The sequence below is a fragment of the Euprymna scolopes genome, chromosome 14, assembly GCF_053919585.1.
Source record: "Euprymna scolopes isolate OS-2025 chromosome 14, ASM5391958v1, whole genome shotgun sequence".
In the NCBI taxonomy this organism is placed as follows: Eukaryota; Metazoa; Mollusca; class Cephalopoda; order Sepiida; family Sepiolidae; genus Euprymna; species Euprymna scolopes.
The window spans coordinates 100,018,503-100,034,407 of record NC_136495.1 but is presented as its reverse complement, the minus strand read 5'-3'; the positions used below and the strand labels follow the sequence as shown (position 1 = coordinate 100,034,407).

Sequence of the window (15,905 nt, the reverse complement as noted above, 5' to 3'; positions counted from 1 at the left end):
ATACGCAACCAGATGAGGTGGGCTGGACATCTGACAAGGATCGACGACGATAGATTGCCAAAGCACCTGTTCTATGGTAAAATTACACAAGAAAAGCGTCCACAACATAAACCGAGGAAACGCTTTAAGGATAACATCAAAGATATTCTTAAAGCTCTAGGTATTGACGTGTTCAGTTGGGAAAGTGCTTCCAATGATCGTAAAAAGTGGCGCTCCTTAGTCTATCATGGCTGTGATAGTTTTGAGAAGAAAAAATATGAGCATGCAAAAATGAAGCCTGCTATCCGGAAGAAAAATCTGTCAGATATGTCAGGTCTGTCGGAGGATTTCATGCAGAACCACACCTGGGATTTATGCGGTAAAATAACTTTATCTGGAGTTGGCCTAGCTAGCCACAAGCGTTCACATGGAGATCAATCTTTCTTTGATGGGGAAAACATTGCAGGGCACAGATGTTCTGTTTGCTCTGTGATCTGTAAATCGAGTGGAGGCCTGAAACGTCTTATGAGCGTCTACAGTAGAGCAGCACCAGTTAGCATCCCTCAATCTCAGCTTAAGTGTGACCTTTGCAACAAACTGAGTGTTAACGAGCATCTCTCCCCCCCTCTCTGGCTTTCTTACTCTTTCTATTTTCTCTCTCTGTGTCTCTATAAGAGAATAGAGAGGGAGAGAGAGAGAGAGAGAGAGAGAGAGAGAGAGAGAGAGAGAGAGGTGAGTAAACGTGGAGGTAGACACGTTTACCAGAACCAAAGGTCAGCTGACCAAATTACGTATGTGTGACGTGGTTGGCTAGATCTGGAGATTTGATTTGAGCTTTGAAGAAGACGGACGGTTTTCCGTGGTCCCCCCCCTCTTAGCTGGGGAGGGGGGAGACGAACGTTGACGTGTGTGAAGAAGAACCACACAAGCAGATTTCACTTTACACCTGCTGCAGGACCTCTGGGGAAAGTGAAATAAAAAACTATAAAACCATTTCATCGTCTTGGAGTGATAAATCTTCGTCAAACAGGTATCAAGTCTCCCTCCAGGATGAGAAATTCCCAGATGATCCAACAGCGAGAAGAAACAGAGGTAGGTTCAGAAATTACATGTCACACACACGATTCCCTTTATGATAATCAAACACACAACCATTTATGTTAGAGACAATCACACGGAATCTTTCTTATGTTATATAGAAAACGTAAAATGTGCCCCTAAATGAAGAACTCTATACAACATATTCAAATGTAACGAAAGCTAAATTTGGTACCCCTCAGGATAACCTTCGATGATTGAATATATAACATGAGTAAGAGCAGGGATGGTCTGAAGAGCCACCTTTGTTCCCACAGAAAATAGGAATTGATGCATCTTGATCACATCTCCACATGTATGTGTGTATAAGTGTATATATGTATATATAATTTTAAAAAAAAAGAAGATATTTCAAAAATACATGAAAATGAATGAGTAATCAACAATAAAACAAGGGAAAGATGGTCTTATGTCAAGAAGTGACAATCACTATGTATGTATGTATGTATGTATGTATGTATGTATGTATGTATGTATGTATGTATGTATGTATGTATGTATGCCTAAAACTTTCGACAGAGGCGACGGATTTTCACGAGATTGGTATCGGTTTGGAGCCGATCTTTCGGACAACAAATATCAAAAAATTGGCTCAAAACATTAATTCCTTCAACCTCAACTAAGCACTTTTTTACACAGAGGGGTCGCTTTTTTGCCAATATTTTCGGAAGTCATCCTCCCTTTGTGATTGATTAACCTTAACCTTCGCTACTTCCGGTTTGGCGATGGAGGCAACAGCATTTTTTTCACGTTCTTTTCCTCCTTCCCGGTACGGATTCGAGACTGCCTACCAACTACAACTTTTTTTTCGTCAACATACACCTCCAACCAAACACCCGGGCAATGCCGGGCGCCCAGCTAGTTGTATCTGAATCGGGGAAAAATATTGTAATCATTCCATCATTAATTTTCATATTTTTATACATTTACACATACATAAACGTACACGGCACTAGCCGAAACAAACACGTGTACTCGATTTCTCTTTTCAGACAAAACAACTTTGCTTCCATTCAGGAACGTTTCTTTGACACTTTAAACTCTCATTCTTTTATGAACTTGATTACTCATTGTCTTAAGAGTCATAGAATAAAATTAATTTCGTATGTATAGATTTGTTCATTTTTTTTTCTTTTGATGTCTGTCCTCTTCACCCTCATTCATGCAAACACATAACGGACATGGAATCTCACCGATCAAACACAGTCACTCAAACTATACTCAGTATCAACACCCATCGGCAAGTAATGTCAGAGGCATCCTTCAGGTCAATATACGGCATAATCACGTTGACACACCGGTTCCCGTCAGATCACCGAAGTTAAGCAACGTTGAGCCTGATCATTACTAAAATGGGTGACCAATTTGGCAATTCCAAGTGCTGTATGTAGGAGGACGTCGACACCTCCCTGCAAAAAGTTGCAAAAACCTAACATCGTCATCTCCCCCAAACGGGGATATACATGCGACTGGGGACCGCTTGTGAATTTCATACTCCCATGAAACTTCTTCCTTTGGAGGAACCTGGTTAAACCCTGAATAGGGTTGGTGCTGACTGCACACTGCACACATCCTTCATGTCTGCATCGAAGCATGCCTCACTCACAGCCTGCGAGGATGCGTGCAATGATTTGCATATCGGTGTCACAATTACACAGAGCGCTCTGTACATAGTCCCACTTGTGCATATTGTTCCATGTTTTAGCAACCTTCCCTCAAGCCCGGTTGAGTATTACTTTCTCTTTATGGGAGAGTCCAAAGTTTGCCAGTGGGAGATTTTCTTTTGGTGCAGAAAGGCTCTTTCTTTGACAGATTTATTCCACTGATTCAAGTGGTAGGATGCTGGTATTGTTCATCCGATGCTTGTGGTGGTGGCAAAGCTCCTGTGGGATGCTAGTCGCTGCAGCATTTTTTGATATCTATATAGAGAATGACGATTGTCGTTGCTTTGTTTGTCGTGCTTTGCCCTCACTGTCACCTCCTGACAAATCTGCAGCAGAGCGATTTTAGATAGCCTGTAGATACATGTCTAAACTATTCAAAATATATTGAAAAAAAAGAGCGTTTCACTCACTCAAATCCAGGGATGATGCACTGCACTGATAGTAGAAAACATGTAGACTTGAACTCAGCAAAGACTCATTTAACAAAAGGCAAAGCCAAATTGAAGAATACGGAAAGAGAATTACACATTCAATCACAGAAAATAAATGTTTTTTTTTATGTAGGCATAATTAAGCACAAAAACACACACACATTGAAGAAATGGACACACTTTAAAACTTACTGAAAGAGAAAGACACACTTATCAAACATGCCTCGTTCACTGTGCACTCACGTGGGACCATGCATGCTTCACTTGTTTTTTTACTTGTTAGTTAAAAAAAATAGGATGCATTGCTTTTGGAATGACCTTTGTAGTTAACTAAAAAAAAAATGATCCATTTACTAAACTCTACAGACAGACTATCTGTCTTAAGAAAACTGGACATTCGTCCCAAAGGTTGCCTGTGCAATGAGATGGTTTATAGTGTAGCAAGTGTTTCATAATCTCTAACATCGCTTTCTCCTGAGCCGACACTACTTAGATCAAGTGACAAATTTTATTTCTCCACGCCCACCCCCGAGTCTAACTTGTAATTGATAGCAGCTCATTTTCACATCACATCCCTTTAACATTGCGCGTTTTCGTAATGACATTTCATAGCTTTTGTTGCTGGTGGCATTATTTTTAGCAAAGTGAAAGCTTTTTTCCTCATCTGTTCGCGCAGATATGAGATCAAACGTATATCTTGGTTTTCAAAATGCTTACCTCATTACGTATACAACACGTTGCTGTGCATAAAAATATATACTTACTAGCAGGCTGCCTGGTATTGCCCGGTCGTAAATACACTTCAATATGATATTTTCATTAATGTAGATTTCGTATTTATTATTATATTATATTGGACCCGATATATATATGATTATAAAAAAATAAATAAATGACTCGTGCACCACCATCGAGAATCGAAACCAAAACGCTTAGCTTACGATTTATTTTTCTCTGACGTTAATGCCCGACCTATGAAGACATGTTTGGTGTAAAGCTAAAAATTAAAACATGAACCAATAGCTATTACGTTACACATGCATATTCGTAATGTCGTCATTATGGAAAGTTCCATTTTTGTTTAATTTTCACACTTTTGCACCGATTTACCCCGGCTAAAACCCAAATATAAAGTTCCGCATGGGTTCGAATACCCTATATATGAAGTTTCATGCCTGTAGACCAAAAACTGACGGGAGAGTTTGGTAGGCAAACTTTTTTAAACAAATATATATATGCATACATAAATATATATAGAAAGAGGTTTGTATTTACTATAAACTTTTTATGCAAATATTATGCAATTATAAATCATGTAGAATATCTGCATGGATATAATTACACTTAATAATTAATTAAAGATGATTATCCCATAAGAAAATCGAAAAACCTAATAGGGAATTAATTAAAATGAATGTTTAAAAATATATGCAGATTAGCTAGATCTTTTGCAGATGAATGCAATTCGACGACCCATATATAACAAAGTTGTATTTTCTTTTTAAATAAACAGAAAAAAGGTTCGCCTTTTTTCGTCTTGGCCTTCAAGTCAAGATCTTTTTTCTGTTATCAAAGTGTAGTATCTGTTCCGGCAGATACTGCTATCAAAGACCATATGTGGGGGCAACCCCACATATCAGACCATTGCTCTTGAGCAATAAGTTTTGGTCAATGTAGGGGAAACCCTTCATAATAATTGTCACTATCCATTTCCTTCTCGGGGGAACTGGTCGCCCTCTCCTCACTCTCCACATTAAAAAACGACCTTGTGCCTAATTTGCTCAGTGGGGAAGCAAATAAATAACTAAATAAATAGAAAAATGGGGTTTTCATATGAATACCAATACACACACAAAAATTATAGGAATATAGATCTCTATATGACAATTTGTCTGTCATTTTCTCCGCCTCGCCCCTCTCTCCCCCTCTCCCCCTCTCTCTCTCACCCCCGCTCTCTCTCTCTCTTTCGCTATATCCCTCTTTTCTCTCTCTTTCTTTTTCTCTGTTTTCCCCGCTGTCTTTCATTCTATCTCTCCGTCCTTCTTTCTCTTCCTCTCCTATTCCTTCTCTGTCTCTATCCTTTTCTCCCTCTCCCTTCCTCGCTCGTTTCCTCTCTATCTCTTTCTTTTCTCCCTTTCTTTCTCTCTCTCTTTCTTTTTCTCTCTCCTTTCTTTTTCTCTTTCTTTTCTTTCACTCTCTTCTTCTTTCTCGCTTGCTCTCTCTCTTTCTCGCTTTCTATCTCTTTCTCTCCCCCCCTTAGATCGCTATTTTCGCTCTATTAATTCTTCTGTTCTCTCTTTTACCCATTTTCCCTCCCTCCCTTTTTCTCTATTTTCTTATAATTTTCTCTTTTTCTGTCCCCCTTTATCTCCATCAGCTGGATCTATACCTCTTTGTTTTTTTTATCTTTCTTCCTCTCTTTTTTCTCTCTTTCTTTGTCGCTCTCTTTCTCTCTCTCTCTTCGTCTTACTCACTCTTCTTTCTTTCTCTTTCTCATATATTTCTTTTTTTCTTCTTTCTTTGTCTCTCTTTTCTTTCCCTTTTTCTCTTTTCTTTCTCTCTCTAATCTCCTTTCTCTCTCTCTCTCACTCTTTCTTTCTCAATATCTATTTCTTTTTTTCTCTCTTTTTCGCGCTTTTTTTTCTATCGCTTTCGTTCACTCGCTCTTTCACTATCTCTATCTTTCGTTCGTTATTTCTCTCGTTTCCTCATCTTTTCCTTCACCTCTTTCTTTTTATCACCCTCTTTTATCTGCCTCCTTTGCCCATCTCCATCTTTTTAAATCAGATGCTATATATATATATATATATATATATATATATATATATATATATATATATATATACGAGCAAACAGTTAATAAAACATGTTAAAAGACACTTTGAAATGAGTTAAAAACATATTTAATCTAAAAAGGAAAAACTAGATAAGTGGATAGTCCTTGTTTTATTAACCGTTTGCTCGTATTATAAGCTCTATTTCCTATTTGGCTTTATCGAGCTTTTACATCTGGCTGAGATAACTTTATGAATATTAATTCTGTAATATTTATAATATACTTTAATTTTACCATCTTGGATCATTTTGGTAAATTTAATTGTAATTTTTATTTTATATATATATATATATATATATATATATATATATATATATATATATATATATATATATATATATATATATATATATATATATATATATATATATATGTGTGTGTGTGTATATATATATATATATATATATCTTAATAATATAAAGCTGAATGTGTGTGTGTGTGTGTGTGCGTGTGTGTGTGTGTGTGTGTGTGTGTGTGTGTGTGTGTGTGTGTGTGTGTGTGGTCACGACTAGGCTCCTATATGGTTGACTATTTTAAAAAAAAGATGTATCGAGACACAGGAATGGGTATGTTTGGTCCTGCAGAACGGTGGTTCATTAAAATTGTGGGGTCTGCGTTCGCGCCTGGTTCACAAAGTACAGAAATAAAAAATTTAAAAATTAAAAAAAAAAAACGTTTACAAGTGTTTTTGATATAGATGTACATAAGAATACTTTGATAAGTATATTTTAACTTAAATAGGGATGGTATAATAAAATTGTGGGGTCTGCGTTCGCGCCTGGCCTCCATAGAATGAAAATAGGCATAAACTTTAGTAAAGACTTATGTATATGCATAAGTATACTTTGATAATTATGTTTCAGTTTGAAGAAATATGGTATAATAAAATTATGGGGTGTTCGTTCGAGCCTGACCTCCATAGAATAGAAATATATCACAAAGTTTAACAAGGTTTTGTAATATAGATCAACAGAATACTGTAATAAGTGTTTCAGTGTGAACAGGTATGGTATAATAAATTATGGGGTTTATCTATTTTATTTTTACTTTCATCATATTTTGCTTTGGTTTTGATACCCCCGAATTCGAAGCTATCTCTTTACAACCCTTCCTTTTCATAACCTATCATACTTTAATAAATCAGAGTCCATTTTCTGTAGGCTGTTTTTGAACCAAGTCAACGACGGGTACTTTTGCTAGTATATATATATATATATATATATATATATATATATATATATATATATATAGATAGATAGATAGATAGATAGATAGATAGATAGATAGATTGATGAATATAATTATTCACTAACACGTTTTTCGTCGTCTAGTATTCATTAGAGTGGTTTAGTAACATTTTTTACAAAAAAAAAAAAGCAAAAATAAAAACATTTTTAGGGGAGAGAGTACGAAACATTTTTTTAAATCGTAAAGTGTTTGTTTTCTTGTGTCTATTTCGTTTTTTTTTTTCTGTTAAGGTCAGGGTATTTCTTTAAGAATGAATTCTCGGCAGATAATCGAAAAAATCCCTCCCTCAATAGCCTAAAGGCTATTGAGGGAGGGATTTTTTCGATTATCTGCCGAGAATTCATTCTTAAGGAAATACTCTTTTCAAATATCTCGTAGGAATTTCTTCCAATCAGTCACAGTGTGTTCCGAATCGATAATACATCCTTATTGTAAATTTCGAACAGTTGCAAAGTTGTGGAACCCCATGTCTTTCCGATTAATTTCCATTCCTGAAGAAACGAAAGAACTTTCTTCCGGCGACCGTAGCATAATCTGCAAACCCGCTAAATTCATCGTGGCAGCTTTAGTAAAATGATTTTTAATGATTTGTTTATTTATTTTTTATTTATTTATATATTTTACACGATTAAAACTAATGGTTTCTTCCATTTTATTTACTGTCGTCTGCTGCATTGGCTGAGCGTTTAACCATAATCCGGTGGTTTACGTAAGCTGCCGATATATGCCGAAGTAAAATTTTCGAAAAAAAAAAAAAAGAAAAGAAAAGGATCGTCGCGTGAGTTTTGACATTGTATGTAATAAAAAAAATCATCATATTTTAGGGCATAAATGTAGATACAATTGTCGTATTTAAAAAAAAGAAATCGTATCTTAGTGCATTCGTATCTCAAGATATTACAGTAATGGTGTTTGCTCTTGACATTCTTCTGACCCGGTTTTCTTGTTTCCAGTCCTTATTTTACTGCAAAATGACAACTTTAAAAGTAAGTTAGACGAAGTTTTCACAATTTTGAGATTTCATTTATTTTTTTCCTCGCTTTTATCATTGGCGTTTTTCCTTTAGTTTTTATTTACGTAATATATTTTGATAATCTTGCTGAGTTTCCATGTATCGAATTTCTAAAAGGTATTATGGTAATTGGATCTATGTTTGTGTCATTTCCAGGTAGAGCCCATATGAATCTCGGTTTTAGGATTCACGCATATTTTTATATTTTATTTTGTATATTACACTTTTATTGTATAATCCTCCATCGAAACGTTGTGTTTTACGATTACATTCATTTTTATTAGGTTTTCGTTTTCAGACATATGAAGTTATCGTGTGGGTTTCTCACCTTCTATTACATATAGAGTAAATGTTTGTTTTTATGTCTATCTAAAACTTTTTAAATACTCAACAAATACCCATAAAGATGATATTTTTAATTGGCATAACCCCGAATGTAAACTTTAAAGAATAAGACTATAGAGATGAGACAACGAAATGGAGTTTCATTCTATAATAATAAACAACTTTATTTGTTATCTTCGTAAGTAGAGTGTACAAGAAAGAAACGGGTTAGTAGTTTATAGTATTCTTGTGTAAAGATAGACATAATATCTTGTTGCCTTGTTGAGGAGAGAGCAGTTCACACGTGTTTATAGCTAGTAGTTGCCAAAGGAAGCCGATTAAAGGAGAAAGAAAAGGCAAAGTCTTCAGTGTATTGATGTGGGTGTGTGTCAGTGTATGTTCTTTAAATGATAAAGAATTTCGTTTGCCTACAGCACGTGGAAATAAATGGTAGTTAGAAGATAGCCTTTGTTAGCCTGTGGTATTTACGTTCGGTCGGAGGCCAAAGCCCCCCCCCCCCGGCGATGTGTGCTGCTGGGAAAAGCATCGAGAAAGAGGAAGAGGGTTTCAGATTTCGCTTTTTATGTACTCGGTCACGTGATTGTGAGCTGGCTTGTGATTGGACAAGCTAGAAGGAAATGGATTTCAAATCTCAAATCGTGAGAGTTAGCTCCTGCCTGTGTTTGTAGCGAGTGTCGGCTGCTACAGATTGATTACTTGAAGATAAAATTGCCATTTATATCATTTAATGTTATCAAGAGGTACACTAACATAAGGGAAGAAACTGATTTTTTCATAGCGTTATTTTCCTTACACTGGCTCGAGTTGTGTGTGCATGTCACGAGAGAGAGAGAGAGAGGGGGGAGAGAGGGGGGCATGAACTACGTGAAGAAGCACGGGGGAATGGGAAGGGGAGAGGAAAACGAAGAAGAGAAAGAGAGAGAGTATATTATATATTATGATACACTTTTGCTACGAGCAATGCCAGATAGCCTTTCTAGTCTATTATATAAAGGCAAAATGTGAGTTTTTGTGTATATATGTGTATGTTTGTATGTTTCGCAAAAACTTTTAACACAGGTGACGGATTTCCACCAGATAGGTATCATTTTGAAGCTGGAACCTTGGAACGACAAATACCGAAAAATTGGCTAAAAATATGAATCCCTTCACCATCAACGGGACACTTTTCTACTGGGAAGGGAAGCAATAAATCGTTCCTTCATGACAGTCTAGCCTAATACACATGCGCAAAAGACATTGTGTACTTGAATTAGTTTAAATGTTATAAAAACCGACACAATTTCGTTCACGCGGTCATGGCACCAAGGGTCAAAGTAGCAGCGTTATTATCTTTAGAGTGCAGGTTCCATTCGAGGTATCAGATATTTGTTTTTCGGGGTTTTAACTTTTAATATTGAGACAAGGTTATTTACGGCATTTTTTCGTTTTTTCTTTTTTCCATCACGTTCGCTGTTTTTTCTTTGTTTTTGTTTTTCCGATAAAAAAAAAACAGTTTTAACATCGTTCGCTTGCACGATTTTTTGTTTTTTTTTTTTCATCACGTTCGCTATTTTTTCTTTGTTTTTGTTTTTCCGATTAAAAAAAAAGTGTTAACATCGTTCGCTTGCACTTTTTTTTTTATCACGTTCGCTGTTTTTTGTTTTTGTTTTTTGTTTTTCCGGTTCTTTTAAGAGGTTTGACATCATTTTTTAATAATATTTAAACAGAGTTATTACTTCGCTTATTCTTTAGTTTCCATTTTGTTTTGATTTACCCTCCCCAAGACACACACCTCCAAACACCCTGGAAACGCCGGGCATCCTCGCTAGTCTAATATATAAAAGAAAAAATGTGTGTGTATGTGTGTGTGTTTGTATGCCTCGCAAAACCTATTACCAGAGGCAACGAATCCTCACGAGATCGGTATCGTTTTAAAGCTCGACCCTTCGGACGACAAATATCGAAAAATTGGCCTAAAGCATTAATCCCTTCACCTTAAACTTGGTAGTTTTTTTGTTTGTTTTTGCGTCGCCATTTTTGCAAGTCATCGTATCAGTTGGATTGACTTCACTTAATTTCACCGTTGCGAACTTCCGGTCGAACAATTGAGATATGGGCAAAGACGTCAGGGTTTTTTTTCCTCCTTCACGTTACGGCCTGCCTACGATCACTTTTTTCTCTCTCCACCCAAACTTTCTACTGTTGTTTCATCTCCCCCCGCTACTACCACTTGTTTTTTAACACCTCCCACCCCAGGGTTACTGCTCGATCCAGGTAACGCTGGGGAATCTCATTACTATACCACTTTTTACTACACCTCCACACACACGGACAATACCAGTTATCCCCACTACTCATATATGAATAGCATTTCATATGTGAAATCGATATTTGATTCTACCTGGCCAGTGAATTTTATAATCCGAGTTATTCACATAATGAACAATTACTTCCAACCAACTTCATCGATAACAAATTCTATCTGGCCTGTTATTTATTTCAGATCTATTTACTGTGCAAGATTCCCAGTGTCGTTACGACTGGGAAATACAAATTGCTTTCTTTAAAGCTTTTCCTCTGATAAATAATGAACATTTTAAAATATTAATTAGAAAACATTTGCATTCGTACATTTTAGAACAGAAACTTTCAAATATTTTTTTGTTTAACGAAAGAAAAGTCTTGAAGTAAATATATTTTCAGGAAACTACCATTATGAACATGAAATGAATGATGTATGCGACATATGCAACTACCAAGCGTTAAATAGACTAAGAATTCACGGCCTGGAGTGAAAAGTGACGGCGAACCAACCCTATGTGGTCAGGGATTGAACCTAGGAAAGGATATTCTCTAACCAACGGGATGTAACTTTGAGCTATTTTCATTTACTTTTTGTATGCCTTGTTGGTCGGTTAAAGTTCGCAATACCATGAGTGAAAACCTGGAATTGTTTTTGGCTCGCAAATTCTAAATCTTAGCGCAGAGAAAATTATTATGATTAAAACCCAGTCGCCCTCACAGGCTGATGCCAAAAAGGTGGTGTCAAGAATGACCCCCAAGTTGACCCGGGTTCTGTTCCGTGAGAATCGGGGAATTTCACAGTGAAAAGTGAATGTTCCTGTTGGGACGAAATTGAGACTAAGTTGAGAGTCAGAAATTAGGTAGAACTCTCTCTGATTGGTTTATGATGAGGGAGATTTCGCCGTAACCCAACCACTTATTTGAGTGTAAGAGACACGATTCGGATAAACATCGAGAGATATAAAGAACGACGAAGAGGAATAACAGAAACCTTCTTCCTAGGTATAATTTACACGATAGAATATACCGCCGAGAATTGTAATCTCGTTCGAACTGAATCATAAGTTGTGCATCTGAAGAAAAAAAAGTTTCCTTTTGGAAAGATTATTCACTTAAACGAAAGAGCATATAAAGTGAGTCCGTCATTCTAGACCAGAACATAGATGCGAGGACGTGATGTCGTCATTCTATCTATTTTCTCCTTCAACATGTTTCCTAGTAGTCGCCGACTGCTATGTTGGCGTTAATAGCATTGACGGGTTAACAAAAAAAAACAAAACAAATAAACAAACAAAAAAAAAACAAATCATATATGCATTGTGTGTTTTGTACATGGCTTCGATAGTTTATTTTTATTTCCTTTTTCTTCCTTCTTGGAAATTGCCCTGTAAATTTTCTTTAAATTTCCCCAAATACATATTTATCTAACTTAAATTAATTGTTGTCGTCCGTTATAATTTAATTTTAAAACGTTACAGCAAAAAACGTCCACCAATCACGTGAAAGACTCATTCATTCTTTTATGCAGCAGAGACACGCGCCGAACCAAGTGAAAATCCACCTACTCTTCTATATATCGAAGACACGCCGTCGGACCAGTTTATCTTCTCTTTTGCATAAGAGGGGCGCGACGGGGGACACTAGACGCTGACTAGATTTCACTCGGAACCGCCCGAGTGGTGAACTTTAAGCTTTATCGAGCTCGGCGATCCGTGAGAGTTGCCAAAATCTTTGTACCCGTCTGAATACGGCCTCTGTCTAAAGAAAGAGGTACACGCTTGGGCAGTTCATAGTAGGAGTTTATTTACACATAAACAAACCTTTTTATAAGCGCTAACCGAACAGATTACATAGTTTATCAACGTATATTATTACTGGTTATATGGCTATTACCACTAAATAAGTGTTTACATTTTTTGCGTATAGATAAGTCTCGTTGTAAATCGTGTTTCAACGAATCTGATGTTATGCAGAGTGCTCTCTCCTTACATTTACAGTGATGCTGAAATGTGTGCGTTCACTTTTAATGCCAAATTAGCCGAGATCGGCTACGTAAGTTGTTCGCTTACAAGTTACTCTCTGATTAACCTACATCTATTGTATAATTCTATATATTTTAAGGATGGGTGGAAGTTATATCTTAATTTGTTTTGACTGGCTTCAACGATTCCCCAGTAATAAAGAGTAATATCCGCTTTCATTTAAACGATTTAGTACAACAATATAAGGCGTGTGCCGGGGAAGTATAAAGCATACTATCACCGTCACTACTACTACTAATACTACTACTACTATGAAAATAACACCAAATTGTAACTCCTTTTTTCTTTTTTTCCTCTCTGTCTTTCTTTCTTCCTTTCATTCAATCGAATTAAAGGTAAATAAAAAAGTAAATAAAAAGTGCAAAAGAAAGTAAGGAAGAGGCAGTTAAGAAATGGTTAGGGTTAACCCTAACCCTAACCCTAACCCTAACCTAACCCTAACCCTAACCCTAAACCCTAACCCTAACCCTAACCCTAACCTAACCCTAACCCTAACCCTAACCTAACCCTAACCCTAACCCTAACCCTAACCTAACCCTAACCCTAACCCTAACCTTAAACCCTAACCCTAACCCTAACCCTAACCTAACCCTAACCCTAACCCTAACCCTAACCTAACCCTAACCCTAACCCTAACCCGACGGACCCGCATTCGACCGCGGGCACTTACCCCGTTTTAGGCCAATATTAAAAACTGCTCGTAAAAAATAAAATAAACAAAATGGCACAAAATTTTATTATCTACTTACATGTTAGGGTTCTAAAATGCAGTACACCAAAAATGTGCAAATTCATCAACTATTTTTAAACGCATTTTAACGGCGAAATGTCTCGTCCACCATTTTCTGCTTACATTTGGATCAACCTCAAGGAACATAAGTCACATTTTAAAGATCAAACAATCAACATAATAATACCGGCTACAAATCATTTACTAGTCAAATTTTATTTTATTTTATAAACACAAATTTCTTGCATGAATTTGCGTAAATGTGGTTGTATAGCCTTTTTCTTAACTTAAGAGATACGTACATAATCAAGTTTTTGTGAAATTATAATGTTTTATTGTTGGAGTTTTTTTTTTTAAAGATTTATGACACGTTTACTTACGATGATCATAGCTGTTATTAGAAGACGCAATTATGAATATCATCTGAGATGTTCGATTAATTATTCTGGTATTCGGAGGAGTGATTAAAATTATTATTCTGGTGCTACTAAATCAGGCTGTCTGAAGATATTGGCTTCCTGAGATAAATGCATCTAACATTGATGTTTTTTTTTCTTGTTTTTCTATTCCCTTTTGCAAAACTTAATTATGTTCTACAAAACCAAAACTAAAAACAACAGCCACCCCCACCTTTTCCCACCTTTTCCCACCTTTTTCCACCTTTTTCCTTTTCTCTTTCTCCCTCCGCCCCCCTTCCCAACTGGTTTCCTAACTTAAAATGTACCAAACATTAATACTTTTCCCTCTCCCGTTGCAAAACTCATTCATGTTCTGCAAAATAGGTAACAAAAACAACAAAACCCACTACAAAACAACCAAACCAAACACTACAAACTAGTGATTGAAGGTACAAAGAACTATAAGAATAAAAAAAACTTCTAAAAAATAACTGAATGCAACATGAATAATGTATACTGGATTCGGCATTAAATAACCCGAAAAGGGTTAATACGCCGCAGAACAAAACAACCAAACCAAAATTATTATTGATACGAGGTACCTTCAATAACTGTCCAGGAATTTTGTATAGGCATTTAAAATTGTTGTAGACCCTTAAAAATTCAGTATGTAATAACATACTAAATTTTCATAGCTAAACATCTTATGAGATAACTGACCAATTTTTATGATTTCAGGTTCAAATGAACAGCTACAACAGGAATTGGGATGTACCCTCTAAAGCCTGATTGTCACAGCTGGTAAATTTCAAATTGTAATCGGAACGTGAGAACATGGTAGAAGAACAAATGAAATAAAATTCCGTTTTAAATTTGAAAGAAATGCCACAGAAACGTACGGAATGCTTCAGACTGCGTTTGGACCATCTTGCATGAATCCGGCATAAATTATTGAGTGGCATAAGAGATTCAAGGAAGGCAGGGAGTCTCTGAGGGAAGATGAAAGTTGTGGAAGGAGTAAGGAAGTCAGAACACCAAAGTTGATTAGTCAAATAAAGAATTTCATGAATAAGAACCGTCGAATGTCTATAGAGACAAGAAGTGCACAGTTGGATGTCAGTGTGGGAACTGTACACACAATTATTCACGCGGAACTGAAGATGTGGAAGATTTGCGCGAATCCACCAGTTAACAACTTCATCCTTATCACAGACCATCAGATACGTATCAAGACACTTCCTCACCCTCCCTATAGTCCAGATTTTGCTCCCTGTGACTTTTTGTTATTTCCTAAGCCAAAGGAACATCTTAGAGGCTGTCGTTATGAGAAAATTGAGGAGATGAAAGAGGCTGTGGTGAGGGTCATTGACACGCTGACACAAGAGGATTTTCATGGGGGCTTCCAGAAGTTGTTGGAATGATACAAGTGCATTGCAGCCGGAGAAGATTACTTCGAAGAGGACTAGAGTTTCATGTTTCTTTTAAAATACGAACTTTCGATTGGAAATTTGAAAAAAGTGTCATTCATCCGATGCTTTTGCTTATGGTAATTTTGAACGTTGATAAAAGAAAAAAATGGGGTCAACCATGAGAGATTCATTTTCCTTCCATATATAACTAAAACAACTTTACTTATTAAATATCATGAAAAATTGTGAACATAAACTAGAGTTATAACAGAAAATAACATATATTCAATAATTATGCATGTCAGGATATATATGTATGTATGTATATATATATATATATATATATATATATATATATATATATATATATATATATATATATAATTATATATATATATATATATATATATATATATATATATATATA

The 15,905-nt window shown here is 36.0% G+C and overlaps 1 protein-coding gene and 1 pseudogene across 10 annotated transcripts in view; both read left to right on the top strand.

Annotated features, from left to right (window-relative positions):
- LOC145293203 (uncharacterized) overlaps positions 1–15,905 on the top strand; it is an 897,849-nt gene that overhangs the window by 696,024 nt on the left and 185,920 nt on the right. The window lies entirely within an intron of this gene.
- Positions 2,349–2,467, top strand: LOC145293384 (5S ribosomal RNA; annotated as a pseudogene).